General features: G+C 33.4%; 1 long non-coding RNA gene across 1 annotated transcript; it reads right to left on the reverse strand.

Annotated features, from left to right (window-relative positions):
- Positions 1 to 2,516: 2,516 nt before the first annotated feature.
- On the reverse strand, positions 2,517 to 7,217 carry LOC119872695. The gene is made up of 2 exons (XR_005361706.1): positions 6,460 to 7,217; positions 2,517 to 4,023 (listed from the first exon to the last, which is right to left on the reverse strand). It is a non-coding gene; the product is annotated as an uncharacterized LOC119872695 (long non-coding RNA).
- Between the last annotated feature and the right edge of the window lie 7,166 nt (positions 7,218 to 14,383).

Raw genomic sequence — 14,383 nt, forward strand, 5'->3', positions numbered from 1 at the left:
ATCCTTTTTTCTGTTCTGGGATTTCAACAACGATGTCATCTTACATATAGCCATCAAGATTCTTTTGGCCCCTTTGGCTGTGAGTTTCTCAGACTTGTTTTTGATAAGCTGGATAGTTTTGTGGACTTATAGTCAGATATATTTTCAGGTACTTTGCAGGATGCCCCCTTATTGGAATTTGTTTGATATTTTTCTTATGATTAGACTGGAGTTACAGGTTTTTGTGAGGAAGATTGCAGTGGTAAACTGCCATTTTCATCAAATCCTTAACAAGAGTACGTACTATCAACATGATATATCACAGTTGATGTTGGCTTTGATCATCTGGCTTAGATAGTGTTTGTCAAATTTCTGCACCATGAAGTTTCCTTTTCCCTTCTTTCCTTACTATACTTTTTTGGAAGGTTGTTAGTATATGCAACCCTAGGGACAGGTGGGGTACATTATTGGATTTTTCTGCATGACAAATTTTTATATTTTCCACATTTTATTTATTTGATCATTATTAATATCACTATGGGTTATAAGCGAATACAACATTATTTATTTTTGTACTCAAATTGTTCTAGTTTGGACACTGGGAGTTCTCTGAGATGGCCCTTATGTCCTTTTGATACACCTCCATTACTGTATTTTTTGCTTTTTTATTGTTGTTGCTGTTTTAAATCATATCCCTACCTTCTGGCACTACAAGATGCTTCTGGCTCCTCTTGTGTATCTCCTACTCCAGTTACAGAATCAGCCATTTCTCCAAGAAGCCCTTATTCTTTTATTGGAGAATGGTATTAGAAACCAAGATCTGAATGCTAAGTGTGCTTGTTGCTCCTGAGGTGTTTTTTCTAGCACTTCTCAGCTGATAGAGCAAGGAAATATGTGTGAAAACTAACCTATGTACATACATGTATCTATATTTCTAAATGTAACCATCTGTATGTATATTAAGTTAAACATGAGTTCATATGATTACTCTTCAACAAATTAATTACCACATGGATCATTATAGCCTTGGCTAGTTATAACCTTCCACTACAACAGTGAGAAACATGGCTCCCACCATCTACCATCTATTTAATTGTTCAATTCCAGTATACATGCATAACTATATTAGAACAATTACCCAGCACTGTCATGGGGGAAAAGAAACTTCAACAAAACTTAATTATGTTTTCCTCCACCTCTTCAATGACATTGTTTAATATATTTGTAATAAAGCTAGATTCCTTTGTCATATTCTGTATTCCACTTTGTCATTCTATTATGTCATGTGTCCACCATTACAGCATCATATTGTAAAATCCTTAAAAGAATTCTCTGCGCTTCAGGTATTCAAACCACCCACCCATTCCCCAAATCCCTGGCAAAAACTAATCAGTTTACTTTCTCTATAGTTTTGCCCTTTCTAGAATGTCATACAATGGGAATCATATAGCATATGGCCTATTTAGACTGGTTTATTTTATATAACAATATGATTTATGGTTCATCCATATTTTTTAAGATTTTATTTATTTATTTATGAGAGACACAGAGAGAAAGAGAGAGAGAGAGAGAGAGAGGCAGAGACACAGGCAGAGGGAGAAGCAGGCTCCATGCAGGGAGCCAGACATGGGACTTGATCACGGGTCTCCAGGATCACACCCTGGACTGAAGGCAGCGCTAAACCCTGAGCCACTGGGGCTACCCTTCATCCATATCTTTAATTGGCTTATTAGCGATTCCTTTTTATTGCTGAATAATATTCCATTATATGGATGTACTACCGTTTGTTTGTCCAGTCATCCAGCAAAGGGCAACTTGTTTCCTTCTAGTTTTGGGCAATTATGAATACTGCCGCTATAAATACTTGATTTTTGTGTAGATGTAAGTTTTCAACACATTTGGGTAAAATACCAGGAATGCTATTGATAAATCATAAGCGAGGCTATATTTCACTTTGCAAGAAACTGCCAAACTTGTCTTCCAAAGTGGCTGTAAGATTTTACATTCTCTTCAGCAATGAGTAAAAGTTCCTTGTTCTGAATCCTCAGCAGTTTTGTTTATGGGTTTTAGGCATTCTAATAGGTGTGTAGTGGTATCTCACAGTTGTTTTAAATTTGCATTCATCTAATGACAAATAATATTGAACTTCTTTTCATATGTTTATTTGCCTTTTATGTACCTTCTTTGGTGAACTGTCTATACATATCTTTTGCCCAATTTTTGTCAATTTTTTTACTGTTGAGTTTTAAGGGTTCATTGCATATTTTGAACACAAATCCTTTATCAGATATGATTATACAGATAGGTTCTCCTAGTCTGTGGCTTGTTTCTCCATTCTCTTAATAGAGTCTTTCTCAGGGAAGAAGTTTTACATTTTCAACTAAGTCTAATTTATCAATTTTTTTCTTTCAAACATTGGTTTCTTTTGCGTGTGTTGTAGCTAAAAATTCACCACCAAACCTAAGGTTACATACATTTTCTCTTTCTTCTATTCTAAAGTTTTACAGTTACATTTTACATTTAGAGGTATGATCCAGTTCAAAAGATGTAGTTTATGGCTAGGTTCAAATTTTTTTTTTTTTTTTGCACATGGATGTCCAGTTGTTCTAGCATCATTTGTTGAAGACTATTTTCCATTAAAATATCTTGAAACTTTGTGGAAGATCATATGAAACACAATTATTTAATATGTGTTTGTAGTTAACTTGGTTGTTTAAAAGATGGCACTAGCGAGGTCAATGTTGAAGTTAAGTCTTAGATTAGCAATTTGGATTCAAATAAACAAACTGTTTTGAATACATGTGCCTCTGTATGCTGGGTGTTTTCTAGTCTTCTAACTCTGCTTGCTGATGCACATTCTTGTTTATAAAGAGAGAAAATATAAATAGTTTACTCAGGTAAAACCCAGCACCACTATATATATATATAGTGAAAGTGGTAGATTTTTATTGCCTTGCTGGGATGAATCAAAACAAAACAAAACAAAAATACCCAGGGGATAGGCAAGCATATGTTGGATTAGTAGCCAAATAAGTGTTGAATACTCTGGAAGTCTGTCGTTCTTTCCCAGTATGCGGTAGAATTGCAGGCTACTGTGATACTAAAGCTCATCATCCTGGCTCCTGGAGCTACGGGAGAAGGGTGCCATGAAGAACGGAAGGAAAGTATAGTATATATATGTATTATTATCCCAGTGGTTTTCAGCTCCCAGCAGTTAGGAGTCAGTGTCTTGCCCTAAACTTTATGGCTATAGCAACTTATACCTCTGCACTCCACCAGTGGATGAAAATGTTTCTGATCATCATCAGGTATTTTTTTCCTCCTAATAAAAAACACCATGCCTTGGAATTCTTGCAGCAATAAAAAAATTTAAACCACAAATGTCTACACAGAACAACAAAAAAAGCCTATCCACATTCATTTTGCAAGATAAGTCACTTCTATCTAAAAGCAAATAAAAATAGCACCAGTCCAAATTCTGTCCTGCCCCACAGCTTTGAAATACATCGAATAATAAAAGAGGTTATGATGATGTCTATCTCTGAAAGTGCTGCATCTCTTCCTTGAATACACAATTAACACAAAGGTAATAGGTACATCTATAACCGTGAGTTCATAAAACCCACTTCGGAGTCCAAGTCAATGTCAACAAATTTCTCTCCTGTGAGATGTGCTCCTTTAGAATTTTGTTGGCTTGTCAGCTGTTTCATTAATATTTTATAACAGAAAGTAAATGTCTTGAGATTCCAGAATCATCACAAATTGCCCCAGCTCCACTCTATTGGTTATTATAATGTCATCAAAATCCTTTGATATATGTATAGAAGCCTCCTTATAGGGAATAGTTTCTATTCTCAGTTTATACATATGCAGAGTGAGAAAACCTATAAAACTCAACTTTAATGCAATTGAAGGTTTGGAAGGCTGTTCTGGAAATCTGTGTACATTTCTGTCTTCTGGATGGTTCCCATGGCGAAGGGTATTCAGCACCTTTTTCAGGCAATGTCAAGCCTCTTGAGTTTTTCATCTTTTTTATCTGGCCTCCTGTTTACAAATTGATAAAGAAAATATTAAAATGAAATGAATATAAATAGCAGCTGTAGAATGTATTCTGCCAAGAATAAATCCTGTGTTAGAATTGCTAATGTATTAGAACTGTTTTATAGGGAAAAAAATATTTCTTATGACATTCCATTCTAGCTGTAGTTCCAATATAGGATTGTCTTTATATACAGAGAAATACAGATTAAAGTGGGAAATTAAGGAAAATATTAGAGAAATTTCCTTTCAAATACATGTCTTCATATAGTAGGAGTCCAGTAAGTATTTATGCAATAAAAGTGATATTTAGGAGATTAATTGATATTAAAAATTAATTTTTCATACTGGATGTATGCATAAAGAGCTTTAGTCTTCACATTTTTTTACCTTAAAAATGTGTAAACATAACTAAAAGCTAAAAGAATGAATACATGTATACTATCCACTTAGAGTCAACAATTAAAGGTAATATATTAAATATATTGTTACTTTTGTACCTCCTTTGTGCATATGTATTTGTGTCTTTATGTGTAAATAACTTTAGCTATGAGTCTGTGAGTTTGTGATGAGGAGCTCCTTTTTTGTCTCTTATTCACATCCGTTTTGAGTCCGAGGGTACAATTAGCCTCAGGGAAGACCCACTGGGCACTTAATAGGGTCAAATGCAGTAGTCTTACAATATATTTTGCTACGCATACACCCTAAAGAGTTAAAAAAATCTCAAAATCCATTATACTACTATATGCAATGTTAACACAATAGCAAATTTATATATTACTAAACATACATAAATTATTAAATTAAAAGAAAATTCTAAAGATTAAATAATACTTTTATTTTTCATTTAATTCATTAATGATACTAAATACTTTTGCTGTCATTGAAATTCAAATAAATCAACATTGGTTTTTAATAAGAGCACCATAATTAAAAACATTTTATTATTATTATTATTATTTTTTTAAAAACATTTTATTATTTTTAACAAGATAGTTTAATCCTAAACTAACACATTAATTAACTAATTTAAATAGAAATAAAGCTAGTTTAGTTCTAAATTGGGTTAATTTCAAGTCCTGTTTATAATGACTATAGAATGAGAAATGTACTTTACAAAAATGCATAAAAGTAAGGGAAGAAAGATTTCATTGGCTGCAATTACTAAATTATGATATACATTTTTCAACTACATTTACCAATAATGAAAGGGCTTTCCTGAAGTTCACCAAATATATTTCCATTTTCTCCATGCCAATTAGTTGTTTTAGCAAACTAGTTGGAAGATGTTGGATTTTAATCATTTTAACAAATTGGTTAAAAATAAATTCCTAAAATTCTTCATTTGGAAGATTAACAAGTTAGAAAATTCTGTTTTCAAGTTTTGTTTTGTTTTTAATTTGACCAGATATGAGCATATTTTCTTTAGAATTGAAATATTTAATACTATTTTAGCAACAAATTTCACTTAATGATAGTAACATTTTCAAACATCTATTTCCAACATTCTATTTTATTCTATAAGATTCTCTTAAAACACAGCTATTTTCTCAATTATTATTAAAATAGTATCCCTTGGGGCACCTGGTGAGCTCAGTTGGTTATGGGTCCGCCTTCAGCTCAGGTCATGATCCCAGGGTCCTGGGATTGAACCCTGCATTGGGCTCTCTGCTCAACAGAGAGTCTGCTTCTTCCTCTTCCTCTCCCTTTATGCTTTCTTTCTCAAATAAATAAAATCTCAAAAAAATAGTATCCCTTATTTAAAGCAATAACTAAGTATACATATTTTTTTTTATTTTTTAAATTTCTGTAGATACATGTTGTTGACAGCCATGTATTATCATATGAAAGATCTGCAAAACTGGAACAAATATATTTTTGTTGAAGAAAGAAATACGTAACTCATCTTTAAGCTCAGTGACTCTTTTAACTAGTTTGCTATTGGATAATTTTCAAACTCCTGAATCACGCAAAAAGTTCTGAAGGTCAGTCCTGTTATCTTTATAAAGCATTCTAACGGTTCTACTATTTAAGATCATATATTCCATTGGTCCATTACTTCACAAGACACTAAACAACTTTAAACTAAATCAATAATTTAGAAGGCCCCTCTTAGACCCTTTTTGTCATATAACTATTATTCTTCTTTTCCTTCATTATCTTCATGACATACCCCAGCATCATTCTATGTATTAAAAAGTAGGAAAGTATGTATTTTTTCCAATTTCCTTTCTTTTTTCAGAAAAAAAGTTATAAATAAGGACAACCTAATATTTGTTTCCAGCTCCTTAATACATGATCTACAGGTTCCCTGGAGCCTGTGCATCCTTTTGTACAGAACACAAGTATAAATGATATTTCAAACTTGGGTTTGATTCAGGCAATCTTTAGTCGCAGGAGGTATAATATGGCTTAGGGAACATCTATTTTATGAAGTCTTACCTTGGATCAGGGTTTAGGAAGGCATCTTTCCAGGAGATCTTCCAGGGTTAACCCAGTAGATCCAGTCCTTTGGAAAGAGAGGTGGCAAGAAAGAGCAAGATAATCATTCAAATAAACTGTCATTTATGCTATTACACAATATTGCAACATGCAGCTCACAGATTAAAAATCAAGATGATAGCAATCAGAGCATACAGAAACCAGAGCCAAGTGTACCTGTGGGTCTTGCCATGGCATACCTAACTGAGCTTTAGCTCATAATGGAAGTCTGATGGGAAAGGAGTGGGAAGAAATGAAGGAATGTAGTAGCCATGGTGGGCCATTAGATCCCACATGTGGTTTGACTGTTCCAAGACTGATTGGGTGTTGTAATAAAGGCTATATACTTTTATCATCAGTCAGGACTGGCTCTAAATTTGAAGATGTGCCTGTAGCACTTGAGAGAAAGCCAAGAAAGATATTGATTACTATATGGAAGATAAATGCACTAATATTTCAAAGATATTATTTAAAATATTTTTGAAGCCACCAACAGGCAGTATGGTAAAATTCGGCCAAGCTTCATATTCAGTGTAATTGTCAAGTTACTTTTTATGCTTATCTTGATCTATTGGACTACGATTTCCTAAAGGTAGTCATGGGGTCTACTGAATAAAAAGTATTTCAGATTCTGACCTGGGTTTGAAATCAAATCCCACCATATATACCTGTATGAACTAAGGAATTTAAATAGCAATGGTGAGTATTAGTTACCTTAATCCCTACCTCATCGGTTTCTTCTAAAGATTAAATACATTATTTTTGAAGTTCTAATACAGTTTTTGACGTACACTAAGTGCTTAATAACTGGGAGTTCTCATTATTATTACTTTTATTATCTCAATGTTTGATAAACAAAAGAGGAAGTATGTCTAATTACAAATGTTCATATTTGTAAAATTATCTAGGCTTACACTGAACTGATTTACAAAATAAAGAGGGTAGTTCTGGAGCCTGCAGATTCAGGGAAGTTTGAATAGGTAAGATATATATATACTTTCCCCCATTCCTCCTGCCAAGTATAGCTAAAAATCCTGTGTATTACATATAAACATACATAAGAAGACTCTGAAAGGTAGAGAAAAGAAGCAAGACTGGCTAGAAATTTGGGTATCCAAATCCCAAAGCAATTAATTCCTTCAGTTTTGTTTTTGCCTCATGTATCCCAAACAGGGTATTGGAGAAGTAAACTACCCAGTAGTACCAAAGGGTACAAGGAAAAGAGAAACAAAAAATAAAACAAATAAAAATAAAACAAAACCACCAAGGCCCAGAGAGGGCCAATCTAGGTCAGGAAGGGACAGTCTGGTAAAACAGAAATCTTCAAGAGAATCATTGTGCTATTCCAACCAACTACCCCAAGGTAAAAACTGTGGCTGCATTTCCACCGATGCTAGCAAAGGCCACATAGAGAGTCTAGACCTAATTATAATGAAGTGCTCCAAACCCCTCACCTATCTCCCCTGCCTCAAGACAGAAAGCTGAGTGGGGTCTGGGATTTTTATCCATTCCAGGTATTAAGGAGTTTCTCTACTTCTGCAGTATTAGTAAAAACCATATAGTGAGCCTGGACCTTCACCTCAACCTGGTGGTAACAAGTTACTCTTTCCTTTCCCTGCTGGGGTATTGTCTGAGAGGCATAAGGGACAGACAGGACTTTCACCAGGGCTCAGAGTTAATAGCAACACCCTCATTGGGAGGCAATATGGAGAGCCTGAACTTCCACTGTGTCCAAGAGTAACAAGGAACCCCTTCTCTTCACCCAGGTGTTAAAGGAGGCTGGGTAAATAATCTAGACCTTCCACTAACATTTGGCAGTTAGAGGCTAGTCTTCCCTTACATGATGGGACCAGTGTCACAAGAGAACTGATAAAACACAAGATTCAAATAATTTTTCAGTCTTATAATAATCAAAATGTTCAGATATCCATCAAAAGTCACTCATATCAAGACATAAGACATCTCAACTTGAATAAGAAAACATTAATATATACCAATGCTGAGATGACAGATGTCAGGATTATCTTGCAAAGAATTTAAATCAGTAATCATAAAAATGCTTCAATGAACAATACACCCTTGGAACAAATGGAAAAATAGTCTCAGCAAGAAATAGGAAATATAAATAAGAATAAAATGAAAAAGTTAAATCAAAAATATATAATAACTGTAATTTAAAAATTAGGGGGTGGATTCAACAACAGAATGGAAAGGACAGAAGAAAGAAACAGTGAAGGTGAAGATAGAACAATAGAAATTACACAATCAAAAAAAAAAAGAAATTACACAATCAAAACAACAGAGAGAAAATCAACTAAAATGAGATGAACAGAGACTAGCCATATGAAACTTTAACAAAACATCTAACATTTAGTATTTGGTATTTCAGGAGGGAAGAAATAGGGTAGAGCTGGGAAAAGGAGAAAGAAAGAAAAAGAAAGAAAGAAAGAAAGAAAGAAAGAAAGAAAGAAAGAAAGAAAAGAAAGAAAGAAGAAAAGGAAAGAGAAAGGGAAGGAAAGGAAAGGAAAGGTCAAAGAAATAATGGCTGAAAACTTCTCAAACTTGTCAAAAGAAAAAAAAATCTATAGATTCAACCTCTATGAACACCACACCCAAAGAAATGCATGCTAAAGTACATCATAATCAAACTTCTGAAAATTAAAGACAAAAAGAAAAACAAATCTTGACAGCAGCTAGAGAACTGATGCTTTACTTATAAGGGAACACCACTTTGAACGAACAACACATTTCTCATCAAGAACCATGGAGGCCAAAGGGAAGTGACATACTTTCAAAGTGCTAAAAGAAAAGAATACTTAATCCAGAATCCAGTATCTTGCAAAACTACATAGGAATACATTCTCAGGAGTGCCTGGGTGGCTCAGTCAGTTAAGCATCTGACTATTGATTTTGGCTCAGGTCATGATCTCAAGGTCATCAAATTGAGCCCCTCATTGGGGGGGGGGGGTTCAGTGTGGAGCCTGCTTAAGATCCTCTCTCTTCCTCTCTCTCTGACTGTCCTTCTGCTTGAAAGAAAGAAAGAAAGAAAGAAAGAAAGAAAGAAAGAAAGAAAGAAAGAAAGAAAGAAGAGAAAGGGAGAAATTTTCAGATAAAGAAAAACTAAAATAATTTGTTGCCAACAGACCTAAGAAAAATGATTGGCTAAAGGGAGCTCTCTAAAGAGAAAGGAGTATAAAAGATGGAATCCTGGAATATTAGGAAGGAAGAAAGAACACAGTAAGCAAAAATATGGATGAAAACAGTAATGTGATACTCAGGGCAGCCACTGAAAAAAAACCATACAGAGACACTAAAAACACTATGGATAAATGAAAATGGAACTCTAAAAAATGTTCAAATATCCCCAGGAAGGCAGGAAAAACATAAGTCTTTTTGTAGTCATATACAAGATTATTCTAAAATTTATAATGGAGGGGCACCTTGGTGGCTCACTGGTTGAGCATCTGCCTTCGGCTCAGGTCGTGATCCTGGGGGTCCTGGGATTGAGTCCCTCATCAGGCACCTCACAGGTAGCCTACTTCTCCCTCTGCCTATGTCTCTGTTTCTCTCTTTGTGTTTGTTATGAAGAAAATAATTATTAATTAATTAATTAATTAATTTTAAAAAGGAAAACATTTATAATGCAAAGGCAAAGGAATTAGAATCATTAATGTAATAAATTCTATATAAAAAGAGAATAAGCTATGAGGAATCAGTTTACTCTATCTTGCAAATTATATAGCTACCCTAATTAAGTCTGGGTGGTATTGGCAAAGGGATAGATAGATAGATAGATAGATAGATAGATAGATGGAATAGAATAGAGGGCCAGAAAATAATCCAAATATTGATAAAAGATATAACTTAATGAAAGGAGAATAGACCTTTCAACAGATGGTGCTGGAGCAATTGGAAATTCATAGGCAGATAAATGATCCTCAACTTAAAACTCATATCTTTTATGATTTTTTTTAAGTAGAATATTTAGGTGTGGAGCCCAGTGCAGGGCTTGAACTCACAATCCTGAGATCAAGATCTGACCTGAGATCAAGAGTCAGACTCAACTGACAGAGCCACTTAGGTGCCCTTTTTTGAAGTTTTCTAAGAATTGACTGGTAAGACAGGAAAACACTAGTGGTGAGCATTTAATGTAGACAGTTCTAGATCTAACACTAATACAAAGGCAGGAACAGGAGTGAAACAATAAAAATAAAAACGGTTTGTAATTCTGATATAAAACAGAGTAGACTTCAAGTAAAAAAGCATTACACCATGATAAGGAAGGACACATTATAAGTCTGAAAGCCACATTTTACAATATAGATATAGCTTTTATGAATATTTATGCTTCAAATAACACAGTATCCACCTTTAAAGAGCTGAAGATGGAAAGAGGAATAGATACAAATGCTAATAATAAAAGATATTTAACACTATTTTTGATAGAAGAACAAAATATAACTCAGTGTACAGAGATCTAAACATCAAATTTTACACCGTGAGAATAGAGATGAAAACTTTTTTTGGATCAGTTCTGAGAGGATGTTTGATTAAACAAAAGAAGATAAAAATAATTATCATGATATGGAGTAATGATGTTTACAGTGTGTTTACATGTCTTTTTCAAATATTCAAGATATCTAGGGGTGTGTAGCTGGCTCACCCAGAAGAGTATGCAACTCTTGATCTCAAGAGTTGTGAGTTTGAGGCCCATGTTGAGTGTAGAGATTACGTAAATGGATTTTAAAAAATTTAAAAAATTTCTAGATATCTATCCATTTATTTAGATCGAACCTTAAAGGTCTCACTGTTTCTAGTATCACACTATAAAGACTTGAGAAAAGAAAATTAGAAATATAATGAAATAAAATAGAATTAGTTTCAACAACTATATATATACATATATATATAGTTGATTTAGAATGTGATACAGTTGTAGCACTGCAAACAAAGACTAAAGCTAAGAATATATTTTATACATCAGAGACACAGAATGGCATGCATCATAAAATCCTTAACTTTGAAAATAAATCATATAATTTCTGTACCAGTATCCAATAAGGATCCCACATTGCATTTAGTTGCTGCATCTCATTAGTCTTTTCCAGTCTGTAATAGCTCCTCAGTTTTTCTGTGTTAAAACATCTTCAACATAAAATTTTATAAAAATCAATCATGTTAGGTCACAAAAAAGTATCATTGATTTTCATAGAGAAATGTTATAAATAACCCTGTCATCATGCAATATAAATATAGTGTTTGCCAGAGACTAGGTGAATGGGGAGCAGTGATGGATTAGTCAAAGTATATAAAGTTTCAGTTATGCAAGATGAAAAGTCCTAGAGATCCATGTACAGCATAGTGCCCATAGTTAATAATACTATATTGTTATACTTAAAAATTTGCTAAGAAGATAAATCTTATGTTAAATGTCTTATCACAAAATAATAACAATAATAAAGATGATGGGAAGAAACTTTCACAAAAGACAGATATGCTTATGGCTCAGATTATGATCGTTTTATGGTTCATTTATATCCCCAAATTCATAAAGTAGCATGTCAATCATAATTCAATAAAACAGTTTTAAAAGAAGAAATTAAAGAAGTAAAGCGGTAAAAGTGATAGCTCTAACAAATAAATATACTGTTATTCTTTGAAAAAAGACAAAACATTCAAATTTCCAGCTAATTTAGTAAGTGAAGAGTATTGACATACAAAGTGAGAAATGACACAAAGATAAATGATTGAAACAGAAGAACTGTTTTAAAAAATATTGGAGGTGGTTTTAGGAAAACGTCTGTGCAAACAAATTTGAAAACCTAGTTTAAATTAATAAATATAGGAAAATAGCATGACAATTGGTGTTGCTAGAGATAGAATGTTAAATATAGGAAAATAACATGACAATCAACGTTGCTAGAGATAGAATGTTAAAAAACAAGAATTTCTATAGAAATTAAAAAAAAATTCTTAAGGAATTACTCTACAAAAGCACCAGGTCCAGTTAGCATCCCAGGAGAAATGTCCCAAGCATCTAAAGAACAGATCATTGAAATGCTACACATAACATATTAGGTAGAATAAACAAAGAAGAATGCCCTCCATTTTTTTAAAGCTAGTTTAAAATTGATAATTAAACCAAATAAAATTAGCACAGAAAAGAAAATTATAAACAAATGAATAACAAATTCATGAAGATAAACTCACTATGTAATGACAATTGAGTGGCATTTATTTCAAGAATTCAAGGTTGGGGGCAGCCCGGGTGGCTCAGCGATTTAGCGCCGCCTTCAGCCCGGGGTGTGATCCTGGAGACCCGGGATTGAGTCCCACATCAGGCTCCCTGCATGGAGCCGGCTTCTCCCTCTGCCTGTGCCTCTGCCATTCTCTCTCTCTCATGAATAAATGAATAAAATCTTAAAAAAAGAGAATGCAAGGATGGTTATACATATCTCATGTAATCTGCATTCATGATCAGGAAAAGGGAAATACTCCCATTCTCCCTTCTATTATTTATCACTGCACTGGAGGTATTGCCCAAGGGAGCAATCAAATAAAGAACTACAAATTAGAAAAGAAGTGAAAAATTCTCTGGTAGCAAAAGATACAATAGTATACCTAGAAAACCTGAGATCAGTTATCATATTGTCAAACAAGAGAAATGAGTAAGGTAGCAGGATGCATAAATAATATGCAAAGATCAATAATCTTCATATATATATAAATAATCAGCCAGAAGATAAAATATTAGTGAAAACCCCATTTTTAGTCATCAAAGAAAATTAAATACTTAAAAATAAATTTAATAGGAAATGAGCAAATTCACAAATATAGGTTTGTACAAAGGAAACACAACCAAACCAGTCAACATCATAAAGATGTCAGTTCTCCCAAAAGTAATTTATAAATTTTATACTGTTCAATAAAGTACCACTAAACTAGTTTTATATGGCTAGAAAACTTGATACTAAATTTCATGTGGAAAAATAATCATGGCCGAATAGCTAGAAAAACAATGAAAGAGAGAAACTATAAGGAACTCGCCTCACAAGATATTAAAACATACGAGATAGCTTCTATAATGAAAGTAGTAGAGTATTGGTCAATAAATAGACTAGTGGATAATAGAAATTTCAGAAACAGACCAGAGTACATATGGAAATTAAGCACATAATAAAGATGGGATCACAAATCACTGGGCATAGATAGGATTTTCAATAAATGGTTCTGAGACAACTGGGTAGCCATTTTGAAAAAGATGAAGATACATGTCACAGACCATATATAAGAAAAAAAAACTCCTAATGGATTGGGGAGCCTAAATACAGAACACACATACATCTGAGTAGTTAAAGGAAATGTGTGTAAGTTCCTCATTAACCTTGGTGTTGAAAAGGCATTCTAAATATGACTCAAAATCCAGATGTAATGTTGAAAAATTGGTAAATTTTTCTGTTTTAAAGAAAATCTTTGCATGATGAAAACACAATAAGGCAACTTTAAAGACAAGTGACAAACTGGAGAAAAATTTATAACTTCCAGCACTGCCAAAGGGCTAGTATTCCTAATATATGAGGAACTGTGAATGGCTTCATAGTGACTGTATTAATCAAGAAGTGTTAGAGTAATTATCACTGCATTTCTGAAGCCTCCTTGTATTAATTATGTTTTTCATACAGAATCATCCATGTGGTAATTTTAAAGAAAATATACACTTCCATTATTTGAATTACAGTTGGGCATAGCTGTAAATTCTGAATACCTTGCCTTAGGCAAAATTGTCTTTTGGAAAATTGAACTGAGAATCATTTGATCGCAAAAGCCATAACCACAGCCTGATTCTATGTTAATTGGCCAGGTGACTCGGGTTTTAAAAGTAAAT

This window comes from Canis lupus, chromosome 7 (assembly GCF_011100685.1).
Source record: "Canis lupus familiaris isolate Mischka breed German Shepherd chromosome 7, alternate assembly UU_Cfam_GSD_1.0, whole genome shotgun sequence".
In the NCBI taxonomy this organism is placed as follows: Eukaryota; Metazoa; Chordata; class Mammalia; order Carnivora; family Canidae; genus Canis; species Canis lupus.